Source organism: Phyllobates terribilis, unplaced genomic scaffold (assembly GCF_046119375.1).
Source record: "Phyllobates terribilis strain yellow unplaced genomic scaffold, ASM4611937v1 Scaffold_23__1_contigs__length_19252631, whole genome shotgun sequence".
Classification (NCBI taxonomy): domain Eukaryota; kingdom Metazoa; phylum Chordata; class Amphibia; order Anura; family Dendrobatidae; genus Phyllobates; species Phyllobates terribilis.
Genome location: NW_027362783.1, coordinates 13,539,716 through 13,557,899, shown reverse-complemented (window position 1 = coordinate 13,557,899; position 18,184 = coordinate 13,539,716).

Below are 18,184 nucleotides of genomic sequence, written 5' to 3'. Positions count from 1 at the left end.
ATAAAACAACATAAATACAATTTAATAAATCATAGGATAAAACCACATAAATACAATTTAATAAAGCATTGAATAAAACAACATAAATACAATTTAATAAAGCATGGGTTAAAACAACATAAATACAATTTAATAAAGCATACGACAAAACAACATAAATACAATTTAATAAAGCATAGGATAAAACAACATAAATACAATTTAATAAAGCATAGGATAAAACAACATAAATACAATTTAATAAAGCATAGGATAAAACAACATAAATACAATTTAATAAAGCATAGGTTAAAGCAACATACATACAATTTAATAAAGCATAGGATAAAACAACATAAAAACAATTTAATAAAGCATAGGTTAAAACAACATAAATACAAATTAATAAAGCATAGGATAAAACAACATAAATACAATTTAATAAAGCATAAGTTAAAACAATACAAATACAATTTAATAAAGCATAGGATAAAACAACATAAATACAATTTAATAAAGCATAGGACAAAACAACATAAATACAATTTAATAAAGCATAGGTTAAAGCAACATAAATACAATTTAATAAAGCATAGGATAAAACAACATAAATACAATTTAATAAAGCATAGGTTAAAACAACATAAATACAAATTAATAAAGCATAGGTTAAAACAACATAAATACAATTTATTAAAGCATAGGATAAAACAACATAAATACAATTTAATAAAGCATAGGATAAAACAACATAAATACAATTTAATAAAGCATAGGATAAAACCACATAAATACAATTTAATAAAGCATAGGATAAAACAACATAAATACAATTTAATAAATCATAGGATAAAACCACATAAATACAATTTAATAAAGCATAGAATAAAACAACATAAATACAATTTAATAAAGCATAGGATAAAACAACATAAATACAATTTAATAAAGCATAGGATAAAACAACATAAATACAATTTAATAAAGCATAGGTTAAAGCAACATAAATACAATTTAATAAAGCATATGATAAAACAACATAAATACAATTTAATAAAGCATAGGATAAAACAACATAAATACAATTTAATAAAGCATAGGATAAAACAACATAAATACAATTTAATAAAGCTTAGGTTAAAGCAACATAAATACAATTTAATAAAGCATAGGATAAAACAACATAAATACAATTTAATAAAGCATAGGTTAAAACAACATAAATACAAATTAATAAAGCATAGGATAAAACAACATAAATACAATTTAATAAAGCATAAGTTAAAACAATATAAATACAATTTAATAAAGCATAGGATAAAACAACATAAATACAATTTAATAAAGCATAGGACAAAACAACATAAATACAATTTAATAAAGCATAGGTTAAAGCAACATAAATACAATTTATTAAAGCATAGGATAAAACAACATAAATACAATTTAATAAAGCATAGGTTAAAACAACATAAATACAAATTAATAAAGCATAGGTTAAAACAACATAAATACAATTTAATAAAGCATAGGATAAAAAAACATAAATACAATTTAATAAAGCATAGGATAAAACAACATAAATACAATTTAATAAAGCACAGGATAAAACAACATAAATACAATTTAATAAAGCATGGGTTAAAACAATATAAATACAATTTAATAAAGCATAGGACAAAACAACATAAATACAATTTATTAAAGCATAGGATAAAACAACATAAATACAATTTAATAAAGCATAGGATAAAACAACATAAATACAATTTAATAAAGCATAGGATAAAACCACATAAATACAATTTAATAAAGCATAGGATAAAACAACATAAATACAATTTAATAAATCATAGGATAAAACCACATAAATACAATTTAATAAAGCATAGGATAAAACAACATAAATACAATTTAATAAAGCATAGGATAAAACAACATAAATACAATTTAATAAAGCATGGGTTAAAACAAGATAAATACAATTTAATAAAGCATACGACAAAACAACATAAATACAATTTAATAAAGCATAGGATAAAACAGCATAAATACAATTTAATAAAGCATAGGATAAAACAACATAAATACAATTGAATAAAGCATAGGATAAAACAACATAAATACAATTGAATAAAGCATAGGTTAAAGCAACATAAATACAATTTAATAAAGCATAGGATAAAACAACATAAATACAATTTAATAAAGCATAGGTTAAAACAACATAAATACAAATTAATAAAGCATAGGATAAAACAACATAAATACAATTTAATAAAGCATAAGTTAAAACAATATAAATACAATTGAATAAAGCATAGGATAAAACAACATAAATACAATTTAATAAAGCATAAGACAAAACAACATAAATACAATTTAATAAAGCATAGGTTAAAGTAACATAAATACAATTTAATAAAGCATAGGTTAAAGCAACATAAATACAATTTAATAAAGCATAGGATAAAACAACATAAATACAATTTCATAAAGCATAGGTTAAAACAACATAAATACAAATTAATAAAGCATAGGTTAAAACAACATAAATACAATTTAATAAAGCATAGGATAAAACAACATAAATACAATTTAATAAAGCATAGGATAAAACAACATAAATACAATTTCATAAAGCATAGGTTAAAACAACATAAATACAAATTAATAAAGCATAGGTTAAAACAACATAAATACAATTTAATAAAGCATAGGTTAAAACAACATAAATACAAATTAATAAAGCATAGGATAAAACAACATAAATACAATTTAATAAAGCATAAGTTAAAACAATATAAATACAATTTAATAAAGCATAGGATAAAACAACATAAATACAATTTAATAAAGCATAGGACAAAACAACATAAATACAATTTAATAAAGCATAGGTTAAAGCAACATAAATACAATTTATTAAAGCATAGGATAAAACAACATAAATACAATTTAATAAAGCATAGGTTAAAACAACATAAATACAAATTAATAAAGCATAGGTTAAAACAACATAAATACAATTTAATAAAGCATAGGATAAAAAAACATAAATACAATTTAATAAAGCATAGGATAAAACAACATAAATACAATTTAATAAAGCACAGGATAAAACAACATAAATACAATTTAATAAAGCATGGGTTAAAACAATATAAATACAATTTAATAAAGCATAGGACAAAACAACATAAATACAATTTATTAAAGCATAGGATAAAACAACATAAATACAATTTAATAAAGCATAGGATAAAACAACATAAATACAATTTAATAAAGCATAGGATAAAACCACATAAATACAATTTAATAAAGCATAGGATAAAACAACATAAATACAATTTAATAAATCATAGGATAAAACCACATAAATACAATTTAATAAAGCATAGGATAAAACAACATAAATACAATTTAATAAAGCATAGGATAAAACAACATAAATACAATTTAATAAAGCATGGGTTAAAACAAGATAAATACAATTTAATAAAGCATACGACAAAACAACATAAATACAATTTAATAAAGCATAGGATAAAACAGCATAAATACAATTTAATAAAGCATAGGATAAAACAACATAAATACAATTGAATAAAGCATAGGATAAAACAACATAAATACAATTGAATAAAGCATAGGTTAAAGCAACATAAATACAATTTAATAAAGCATAGGATAAAACAACATAAATACAATTTAATAAAGCATAGGTTAAAACAACATAAATACAAATTAATAAAGCATAGGATAAAACAACATAAATACAATTTAATAAAGCATAAGTTAAAACAATATAAATACAATTGAATAAAGCATAGGATAAAACAACATAAATACAATTTAATAAAGCATAAGACAAAACAACATAAATACAATTTAATAAAGCATAGGTTAAAGTAACATAAATACAATTTAATAAAGCATAGGTTAAAGCAACATAAATACAATTTAATAAAGCATAGGATAAAACAACATAAATACAATTTCATAAAGCATAGGTTAAAACAACATAAATACAAATTAATAAAGCATAGGTTAAAACAACATAAATACAATTTAATAAAGCATAGGATAAAACAACATAAATACAATTTAATAAAGCATAGGATAAAACAACATAAATACAATTTCATAAAGCATAGGTTAAAACAACATAAATACAAATTAATAAAGCATAGGTTAAAACAACATAAATACAATTTAATAAAGCTTAGGATAAAACAACATAATACAATTTAATAAAGCATAGGATAAAACAACATAAATACAATTTAATAAAACATGGGTTAAAACAACATAAATACAATTTAATAAAGCATAGGATAAAACAACATAAATACAATTTCATAAAGCATAGGATAAAACAACATAAATACAATTTCATAAAGCATAGGATAAAACAACATAAATACAATTTAATAAAGCATAGGATAAAACAACATGAACAAAATTTAATAAAGCATAGGATAAAACAACATAAATACAATTTAATAAATCATAGGATAAAATCACATAAATACAATTTAATAAAGCATAGAATAAAACAACATCTATACAATTTAATAAAGCATAGGATAAAACAACATAAATACAATTTAATAAAGCATGGGTTAAAACAACATAAATACAATTTAATAAAGCATACGACAAAACAACATAAATACAATTTAATAAAGCATAGGATAAAACAACATAAATACAATTTAATAAATCATAGGATAAAACAACATAAATACAATTTAATAAAGCATAGGATAAAACAACATAAATACAATTTAATAAAGCATAGGTTAAAGCAACATAAATACAATTTAATAAAACATAGGATAAAACAACATAAATACAATTTAATAAAGCATAGGTTAAAACAACATAAATACAAATTAATAAAGCATAGGATAAAACAACATAAATACAATTTAATAAAGCATAAGTTAAAACAATATAAATACAATTTAATAAAGCATAGGATAAAACAACATAAATACAATTTAATAAAGCATAGGACAAAACAACATAAATACAATTTAATAAAGCATAGGTTAAAGCAACATAAATACAATTTAATAAAGCATAGGATAAAACAACATAAATACAATTTAATAAAGCATAGGTTAAAACAACATAAATACAAATTAATAAAGCATAGGTTAAAACAACATAAATACAATTTAATAAAGCATAGGATAAAACAACATAAATACAATTTAATAAAGCATAGGATAAAACAACATAAATACAATTTAATAAAGCACAGGATAAAACAACATAAATACAATTTAATAAAGCATGGGTTAAAACAACATAAATACAATTTAATAAAGCATAGGACAAAACAACATAAATACAATTTATTAAAGCATAGGATAAAACAACATAAATACAATTTAATAAAGCATAGGATAAAACAACATAAATACAATTTAATATATCATAGGATAAAACCACATAAATACAATTTAATAAAGCATAGAATAAAACAACATAAATACAATTTAATAAAGCATAGGATAAAACAACATAAATACAATTTAATAAAGCATGGGTTAAAATCACATAAATACAATTTAATAAAGCATACGACAAAACAACATAAATATAATTTAATAAAGCATAGGATAAAACAACATAAATACAATTTAATAAAGCATAGGATAAAACAACATAAATACAATTTAATAAAGCATAGGATAAAACAACATAAATACAATTTAATAAAGCATAGGTTAAAGCAACATAAATACAATTTAATAAAGCATAGGATAAAACAACATAAATACAATTTAATAAAGCATAGGTTAAAACAACATAAATACAAATTAATAAAGCATAGGATAAAACAACATAAATACAATTTAATAAAGCATAAGTTAAAACAATATAAATACAATTTAATAAAGCATAGGATAAAACAACATAAATACAATTTAATAAAGCATAGGACAAAACAACATAAATACAATTTAATAAAGCATAGGTTAAAGCAACATAAATACAATTTAATAAAGCATAGGATAAAACAACATAAATACAATTTAATAAAGCATAGGTTAAAACAACATAAATACAAATTAATAAAGCATAGGTTAAAGCAACATAAATACAATTTAATAAAGCATAGGATAAAACAACATAAATACAATTTAATAAAGCATAGGTTAAAACAACATAAATACAAATTAATAAAGCATAGTTAAAAACAACATAAATACAATTTAATAAAGCATAGGATAAAACAACATAAATAGAATTTAATAAAGCATAGGATAAAACAACATAAATACAATTTAATAAAGCATAGGATAAAACAACATAAATGCAGTTTAATAAAGCATAGGATAAAACAACATAAATACAATTTAATAAAGCATAGGATAAAACAACATAAATACAATTTAATAAAACATAGGATAAAACAACATAAACACAATTTAATAAAGCATAGGATAAAACAACATAAATAGAATTTAATAAAGCATATGATTAAACAACATAAATACAATTTAATAAAGCATAGGATAAAACAACATAAATACAATTTAATAAAGCATAGGATAAAACAACATAAATTCAATTTAATAAAGCATAGGATAAAGCCACATAAATACAATTTAATAAATCATAGGATAAAACAACTTAAATACAATTTAATAAAGCATAGGATACAACGACATAGATGCAATTTAATAAAGCATAGGATAAAACAACATAAATACAATTTAATAAAGCATAGGATAAAACAACATAAATACAATTTAATAAAGCATAGGATAAAACAACATAAATACAATTTAATAAAGCATAGGATAAAACAACATAAATACAATTTAATGAAGCATAGGATAAAACAACATAAATACAAATTAATAAAGCTTGGTTAAAACAACATAAATACAATTTAATAAAGCATAGGACAAAACAACATAAATACAATTTAATAAATCATAGGAGAAAACCACATAAATACAATTTAATAAAGCATAGAATAAAACAACATAAATACAATTTAATAAAGCATGGGTTAAAACAACATAAATACAATTTAATAAAGCATACGACAAAACAACATAAATACAATTTAATAAAGCATAGGATAAAACAACATAAATACAATTTAATAAAGCATAGGATAAAACAACATAAATACAATTTAATAAAGCATAGGATAAAACAACATAAATACAATTTAATAAAGCATAGGTTAAAGCAACATACATACAATTTAATAAAGCATAGGATAAAACAACATAAAAACAATTTAATAAAGCATAGGTTAAAACAACATAAATACAAATTAATAAAGCATAGGATAAAACAACATAAATACAATTTAATAAAGCATAAGTTAAAACAATACAAATACAATTTAATAAAGCATAGGATAAAACAACATAAATACAATTTAATAAAGCATAGGACAAAACAACATAAATACAATTTAATAAAGCATAGGTTAAAGCAACATAAATACAATTTAATAAAGCATAGGATAAAACAACATAAATACAATTTAATAAAGCATAGGTTAAAACAACATAAATACAAATTAATAAAGCATAGGTTAAAACAACATAAATACAATTTATTAAAGCATAGGATAAAACAACATAAATACAATTTAATAAAGCATAGGATAAAACAACATAAATACAATTTAATAAAGCATAGGATAAAACCACATAAATACAATTTAATAAAGCATAGGATAAAACAACATAAATACAATTTAATAAATCATAGGATAAAACCACATAAATACAATTTAATAAAGCATAGGATAAAACAACATAAATACAATTTAATAAAGCATAGGATAAAACAACATAAATACAATTTAATAAAGCATAGGATAAAACAACATAAATACAATTTAATAAAGCATAGGTTAAAGCAACATAAATACAATTTAATAAAGCATAGGATAAAACAACATAAATACAATTTAATAAAGCATAGGTTAAAACAACATAAATACAAATTAATAAAGCATAGGATAAAACAACATAAATACAATTTAATAAAGCATAAGTTAAAACAATATAAATACAATTTAATAAAGCATAGGATAAAACAACATAAATACAATTTAATAAAGCATAGGAAAAAACAACATAAATACAATTTAATAAAGCATAGGTTAAAGCAACATAAATACAATTTAATAAAGCATAGGATAAAACAACATAAATACAATTTAATAAAGCATAGGTTAAAACAACATAAATACAAATTAATAAAGCATAGGTTAAAGCAACATAAATACAATTTAATAAAGCATAGGATAAAACAACATAAATACAATTTAATAAAGCATAGGTTAAAACAACATAAATACAAATTAATAAAGCATAGTTAAAAACAACATAAATACAATTTAATAAAGCATAGGATAAAACAACATAAATAGAATTTAATAAAGCATAGGATAAAACAACATAAATACAATTTAATAAAGCATAGGATAAAACAACATAAATACAATTTAATAAATCATAGGATAAAACCACATAAATACAATTTAATAAAGCATAGAATAAAACAACATAAATACAATTTAATAAAGCATGGGTTAAAACAACATAAATACAATTTAATAAAGCATACGACAAAACAACATAAATACAATTTAATAAAGCATAGGATAAAACAACATAAATACAATTTAATAAAGCATAGGATAAAACAACATAAATACAATTTAATAAAGCATAGGATAAAACAACATAAATACAATTTAATAAAGCATAGGTTAAAGCAACATACATACAATTTAATAAAGCATAGGATAAAACAACATAAAAACAATTTAATAAAGCATAGGTTAAAACAACATAAATACAAATTAATAAAGCATAGGATAAAACAACATAAATACAATTTAATAAAGCATAAGTTAAAACAATACAAATACAATTTAATAAAGCATAGGATAAAACAACATAAATACAATTTAATAAAGCATAGGACAAAACAACATAAATACAATTTAATAAAGCATAGGTTAAAGCAACATAAATACAATTTAATAAAGCATAGGATAAAACAACATAAATACAATTTAATAAAGCATAGGTTAAAACAACATAAATACAAATTAATAAAGCATAGGTTAAAACAACATAAATACAATTTATTAAAGCATAGGATAAAACAACATAAATACAATTTAATAAAGCATAGGATAAAACAACATAAATACAATTTAATAAAGCATAGGATAAAACCACATAAATACAATTTAATAAAGCATAGGATAAAACAACATAAATACAATTTAATAAATCATAGGATAAAACCACATAAATACAATTTAATAAAGCATAGAATAAAACAACATAAATACAATTTAATAAAGCATAGGATAAAACAACATAAATACAATTTAATAAAGCATAGGATAAAACAACATAAATACAATTTAATAAAGCATAGGTTAAAGCAACATAAATACAATTTAATAAAGCATAGGATAAAACAACATAAATACAATTTAATAAAGCATAGGTTAAAACAACATAAATACAAATTAATAAAGCATAGGATAAAACAACATAAATACAATTTAATAAAGCATAAGTTAAAACAATATAAATACAATTTAATAAAGCATAGGATAAAACAACATAAATACAATTTAATAAAGCATAGGACAAAACAACATAAATACAATTTAATAAAGCATAGGTTAAAGCAACATAAATACAATTTAATAAAGCATAGGATAAAACAACATAAATACAATTTAATAAAGCATAGGTTAAAACAACATAAATACAAATTAATAAAGCATAGGTTAAAGCAACATAAATACAATTTAATAAAGCATAGGATAAAACAACATAAATACAATTTAATAAAGCATAGGTTAAAACAACATAAATACAAATTAATAAAGCATAGTTAAAAACGACATAAATACAATTTAATAAAGCATAGGATAAAACAACATAAATAGAATTTAATAAAGCATAGGATAAAACAACATAAATACAATTTAATAAAGCATAGGATAAAACAACATAAATGCAGTTTAATAAAGCATAGGATAAAACAACATAAATACAATTTAATAAAGCATAGGATAAAACAACATAAATACAATTTAATAAAACATAGGATAAAACAACATAAACACAATTTAATAAAGCATAGGATAAAACAACATAAATAGAATTTAATAAAGCATATGATTAAACAACATAAATACAATTTAATAAAGCATAGGATAAAACAACATAAATACAATTTAATAAAGCATAGGATAAAACAACATAAATTCAATTTAATAAAGCATAGGATAAAACCACATAAATACAATTTAATAAAGCATAGGATAAAACAACTTAAATACAATTTAATAAAGCATAGGATACAACGACATATATGCAATTTAATAAAGCATAGGATAAAACAACATAAATACAATTTAATAAAGCATAGGATAAAACAACATAAATACAATTTAATAAAGCATAGGATAAAACAACATAAATACAATTTAATAAAGCATAGGATAAAACAACATAAATACAATTTAATGAAGCATAGGATAAAACAACATAAATACAAATTAATAAAGCTTGGTTAAAACAACATAAATACAATTTAATAAAGCATAGGACAAAACAACATAAATACAATTTAATAAATCATAGGATAAAACCACATAAATACAATTTAATAAAGCATAGAATAAAACAACATAAATACAATTTAATAAAGCATGGGTTAAAACAACATAAATACAATTTAATAAAGCATACGACAAAACAACATAAATACAATTTAATAAAGCATAGGATAAAACAACATAAATACAATTTAATAAAGCATAGGATAAAACAACATAAATACAATTTAATAAAGCATAGGATAAAACAACATAAATACAATTTAATAAAGCATAGGTTAAAGCAACATACATACAATTTAATAAAGCATAGGATAAAACAACATAAAAACAATTTAATAAAGCATAGGTTAAAACAACATAAATACAAATTAATAAAGCATAGGATAAAACAACATAAATACAATTTAATAAAGCATAAGTTAAAACAATACAAATACAATTTAATAAAGCATAGGATAAAACAACATAAATACAATTTAATAAACCATAGGACAAAACAACATAAATACAATTTAATAAAGCATAGGTTAAAGCAACATAAATACAATTTAATAAAGCATAGGATAAAACAACATAAATACAATTTAATAAAGCATAGGTTAAAACAACATAAATACAAATTAATAAAGCATAGGTTAAAACAACATAAATACAATTTATTAAAGCATAGGATAAAACAACATAAATACAATTTAATAAAGCATAGGATAAAACAACATAAATACAATTTAATAAAGCATAGGATAAAACCACATAAATACAATTTAATAAAGCATAGGATAAAACAACATAAATACAATTTAATAAATCATAGGATAAAACCACATAAATACAATTTAATAAAGCATAGAATAAAACAACATAAATACAATTTAATAAAGCATAGGATAAAACAACATAAATACAATTTAATAAAGCATGGGTTAAAACAACATAAATACAATTTAATAAAGCATACGACAAAACAACATAAATACAATTTAATAAAGCATAGGATAAAACAACATAAATACAATTTAATAAAGCATAGGTTAAAACAACATAAATACAAATTAATAAAGCATAGTTAAAAACAACATAAATACAATTTAATAAAGCATAGGATAAAACAACATAAATAGAATTTAATAAAGCATAGGATAAAACAACATAAATACAATTTAATAAAGCATAGGATAAAACAACATAAATGCAGTTTAATAAAGCATAGGATAAAACAACATAAATACAATTTAATAAAGCATAGGATAAAACAACATAAATACAATTTAATAAAACATAGGATAAAACAACATAAACACAATTTAATAAAGCATAGGATAAAACAACATAAATAGAATTTAATAAAGCATATGATTAAACAACATAAATACAATTTAATAAAGCATAGGATAAAACAACATAAATACAATTTAATAAAGCATAGGATAAAACAACATAAATTCAATTTAATAAAGCATAGGATAAAACCACATAAATACAATTTAATAAATCATAGGATAAAACAACTTAAATACAATTTAATAAAGCATAGGATACAACGACATAGATGCAATTTAATAAAGCATAGGATAAAACAACATAAATACAATTTAATAAAGCATAGGATAAAACAACATAAATACAATTTAATAAAGCATAGGATAAAACAACATAAATACAATTTAATAAAGCATAGGATAAAACAACATAAATACAATTTAATGAAGCATAGGATAAAACAACATAAATACAAATTAATAAAGCTTGGTTAAAACAACATAAATACAATTTAATAAAGCATAGGACAAAACAACATAAATACAATTTAATAAATCATAGGATAAAACCACATAAATACAATTTAATAAAGCATAGAATAAAACAACATAAATACAATTTAATAAAGCATGGGTTAAAACAACATAAATACAATTTAATAAAGCATACGACAAAACAACATAAATACAATTTAATAAAGCATAGGATAAAACAACATAAATACAATTTAATAAAGCATAGGATAAAACAACATAAATACAATTTAAAAAAGCATAGGATAAAACAACATAAATACAATTTAATAAAGCATAGGTTAAAGCAACATACATACAATTTAATAAAGCATAGGATAAAACAACATAAATACAATTTAATAAAGCATAGGTTAAAACAACATAAATACAAATTAATAAAGCATAGGATAAAACAACATAAATACAATTTAATAAAGCATAAGTTAAAACAATATAAATACAATTTAATAAAGCATAGGATAAAACAACATAAATACAATTTAATAAAGCATAGGACAAAACAACATAAATACAATTTAATAAAGCATAGGTTAAAGCAACATAAATACAATTTAATAAAGCATAGGATAAAACAACATAAATACAATTTAATAAAGCATAGGTTAAAACAACATAAATACAAATTAATAAAGCATAGGTTAAAACAACATAAATACAATTTATTAAAGCATAGGATAAAACAACATAAATACAATTTAATAAAGCATAGGATAAAACAACATAATAACAATTTAATAAAGCATAGGATAAAACCACATAAATACAATTTAATAAAGCATAGGATAAAACAACATAAATACAATTTAATAAATCATAGGATAAAACCACATAAATACAATTTAATAAAGCATAGAATAAAACAACATAAATACAATTTAATAAAGCATAGGATAAAACAACATAAATACAATTTAATAAAGCATGGGTTAAAACAACATAAATACAATTTAATAAAGCATACGACAAAACAACATAAATACAATTTAAGAAAGCATAGGATAAAACAACATAAATACAATTTAATAAATCATAGGATAAAACAATATAAATACAATTTAATAAAGCATAGGATAAAACAACATAAATACAATTTAATAAAGCATAGGTTAAAGCAACATTAATACAATTTAATAAAGCATAGGATAAAACAACATAAATACAATTTAATAAAGCATAGGTTAAAACAACATAAATACAAATTAATAAAGCATAGGTTAAAACAACATAAATACAATTTAATAAAGCATAGGATAAAACAACATAAATAGAATTTAATAAAGCATAGGATAAAACAACATAAATAGAATTTAATAAAGCATAGGATAAAACTACATCAATACAATTGAATTAAGCATACGTTAAAACAACATAAATATGATTTAATAAAGCATAGGATAAAACAACATATATACAATTTAATAAAGCATAGGATAAAACAACATAAATACAATTTAATAAAACATGGGATAAAACAACATAAATACAATTTAATAAAGCATAGGATAAAACAACATAAACACAATTTAATAAAGCATAGGATAAAACAACATAAATACAATTTAATTAAACATACGATAAAACAACATAAAAACAATTTAATAAAGCATAGGATAAAACAACATAAATACAATTTAATAAAGCATAGGATAAAACAAAATAAATACAATTTAATAAAGCATAGGATAAAACAACAAAAATACAATTTAATAAAGCATAGGATAAAACAACATAAATGCAGTTTAATAAAGCATAGGATAAAACAACATAAATACAATTTAATAAAGCATAGGATAAAACAACATAAATACAATTTAATAAAACATAGGATAAAACAACATAAACACAATTTAATAAAGCATAGGATAAAACAACATAAATACAATTTAATAAAGCATATGATTAAACAACATAAATACAATTTAATAAAGCATAGGATAAAACAACATAAATACAATTTAATAAAGCATAGGATAAAACAACATAAATGCAATTTAATAAAGCATAGGATAAAACCACATAAATACAATTTAATAAATCATAGGATAAAACAACATAAATACAATTTAATAAAGCATAGGATAAAACAACATAAATACAATTTAATAAAGCATAGGATAAAACAACATATATACAATTTAATAAAGCATAGGATAAAACAACATAAATAGAATTTAATAAAGCATAGGATAAAACAACATAAATACAATTTAATAAAGCATAGGATAAAACAACATGAATACAATTTAATAAAGCATACCATAAAACAACATAAATGCAGTTTAATAAAGCATAGGATAAAACAACATAAACACAATTTAATAAAGCATGGGTTAAAACAACATAAATACAATTTAATAAAGCATACGACAAAACAACATAAATACAATTTAATAAAGCATAGGATAAAACAACATAAATACAATTTAATAAAGCATAGGATAAAACAACATAAATACAATTTAATAAAGCATAGGATAAAACAACATAAATACAATTTAATAAAGCATAGGTTAAAGCAACATACATACAATTTAATAAAGCATAGGATAAAACAACATAAATACAATTTAATAAAGCATAGGTTAAAACAACATAAATACAATTTAATAAAACATACGATAAAACAACATAAAAACAATTTAATAAAGCATAGGATAAAACAACATAAATACAATTTAATAAAGCATAGGATAAAACAAAATAAATACAATTTAATAAAGCATAGGATAAAACAACAAAAATACAATTTAATAAAGCATAGGATAAAACAACATAAATGCAGTTTAATAAAGCATAGGATAAAACAACATAAATACAATTTAATAAAGCATAGGATAAAACAACATAAATACAATTTAATAAAACATAGGATAAAACAACATAAACACAATTTAATAAAGCATAGGATAAAACAACATAAATACAATTTAATAAAGCATATGATTAAACAACATAAATACAATTTAATAAAGCATAGGATAAAACAACATAAATACAATTTAATAAATCATAGGATAAAACAACATAAATACAATTTAATAAAGCATAGGATAAAACAACATAAATACAATTTATTAAAGCATAGGATAAAACAAAAGAAATACAATTTAATAAAGCATAGGATAAAACAACATAAATACAATTTAATAAAGCATAGGATAAAACAACATAAATACAATTTAATAAACCACAGGATAAAACAACATAAATACAATTTAATAAAGCATGGGTTAAAACAACATAAATACAATTTAATAAAGCATAGGACAAAACAACATAAATACAATTTATTAAAGCATAGGATAAAACAACATAAATACAATTTAATAAAGCATAGGATAAAACAACATAAATACAATTTAATAAAGCATAGGATAAAACCACATAAATACAATTTAATAAAGCATAGGATAAAACAACATAAATACAATTTAATAAAGCATAGGATAAAACAACATAAATACAATTTAATAAAGCATAGGATAAAACAACATGAATACAATTTAATAAAGCATACCATAAAACAACATAAATGCAGTTTAATAAAGCATAGGATAAAACAACATAAATACAATTTAATAAAGCATAGGATAAAACAACATAAACACAATTTAATAAAGCATAGGTTAAAGCAACATAAATACAATTTAATAAAGCATAGGATAAAACAACATAAATACATTTTAATAAAGCATAGGTTAAAACAACATAAATACAAATTAATAAAGCATAGGATAAAACAACATAAATACAATTTAATAAAGCATAAGTTAAACAATATAAATACAATTTAATAAAGCATAGGATAAAACAACATAAATACAATTTAATAAAGCATAGGACAAAACAAAATAAATACAATTTAATGAAGCATAGGTTAAAGCAACATAAATACAATTTAATAAAGCATAGGATAAAACAACATAAATACAAATTAATAAAGCATAGGTTAAAACAACATAAATACAAATTAATAAAGCATAGGTTAAAACAACATAAATACAATTTAATAAAGCATAGGATAAAACAACATAAATAGAATTTAATAAAGCATAGGATAAAACAACATAAATACAATTTAATAAAGCATAGGATAAAACAACATCAATACAACTGAATAAAGCATAGGTTAAAACAACATAAATATGATTTAATCAAGCATAGGATAAAACAACATATATACAATTTAATAAAGCATAGGATAAAACAACATAAATACAATTTAATAAAACATGGGTTAAAATAACATAAATACAATTTAATAAAGCATTGGATAAAACAACATAAATACAATTTAATAAAGCATACGATAAAACAACATAAAAACAATTTAATAAAGCATAGGATAAAACAACATAAATACAATTTAATAAAGCATAGGATAAAACAACATAAATACAATTTAATAAAGCATATGATTAAACAACATAAATACAATTTAATAAAGCATAGGATAAAACAACATAAATACAATTTAATAAAGCATAGGATAAAACAACATAAATGCAATTTAATAAAGCATAGGATAAAACCACATAAATACAATTTAATAAATCATAGAATAAAACAACATAAATATAATTTAATAAAGCATAGGATAAAACAACATAAATACAATTTAATAAAGCATAGGATAAAACAACATATATACAATTTAATAAAGCATAGGATAAAACATCATAAATACAATTTAATAAAGCATAGGATAAAACAACATAAATACAATTTAATAAAGCATAGGATAAAACAACATGAATACAATTTAATAAAGCATACCATAAAACAACATAAATGCAGTTTAATAAAGCATAGGATAAAACAACATAAACACAATTTAATAAAGCATGGGTTAAAACAACATAAATACAATTTAATAAAGCATAGGACAAAACAACATAAATACAATTTATTAAAGCATAGGATAAAACAACATAAATACAATTTAATAAACCACAGAATAAAACAACATAAATACAATTTAATAAAGCATGGGTTAAAACAACATAAATACAATTTAATAAAGCATAGGATAAAACAACATAAACACAATTTAATAAAGCATAGGATAAAACAACATAAACACAATTTAATAAAGCATAGGATAAAACAACATAAATACAATTTAATAAAGCATACGATAAAACAACATAAAAACAATTTAATAAAGCATAGGATAAAACAACATAAATACAATTTAATAAAGCATAGGATAAAACAAAATAAATACAATTTAATAAAGCATAGGATAAAACAATATAAATACAATTTAATAAAGCATAGGATAAAACAACACAAATGCAGTTTAATAAAGCATAGGATAAAACAACATAAATACAATTTAATAAAGCATAGGATAAAACAACATAAATACAATTTAATAAAACAGGATAAAACAACATAAACACAATTTAATAAAGCATAGGATAAAACAACATAAATACAATTTAATAAAGCATATGATTAAACAACATAAATACAATTTAATAAAGCATAGGATAAAACAACATAAATTCAATTTAATAAAGCATAGGATAAAACAACATAAATACAATTTAATAAAGCATAGGATAAAACAACATAAATACAATTTAATAAAGCAAAGGTTAAAGCAACATAAATACAATTTAATAAAGCATAGGATAAAACAACATAAATAAAATTTAATAAAGCATAGGTTAAAACAGCATAAATACAATTTAATAAAGCATAGGTTAAAACAACATATATACAATTTAATAAAGCATAGGATAAAACAACA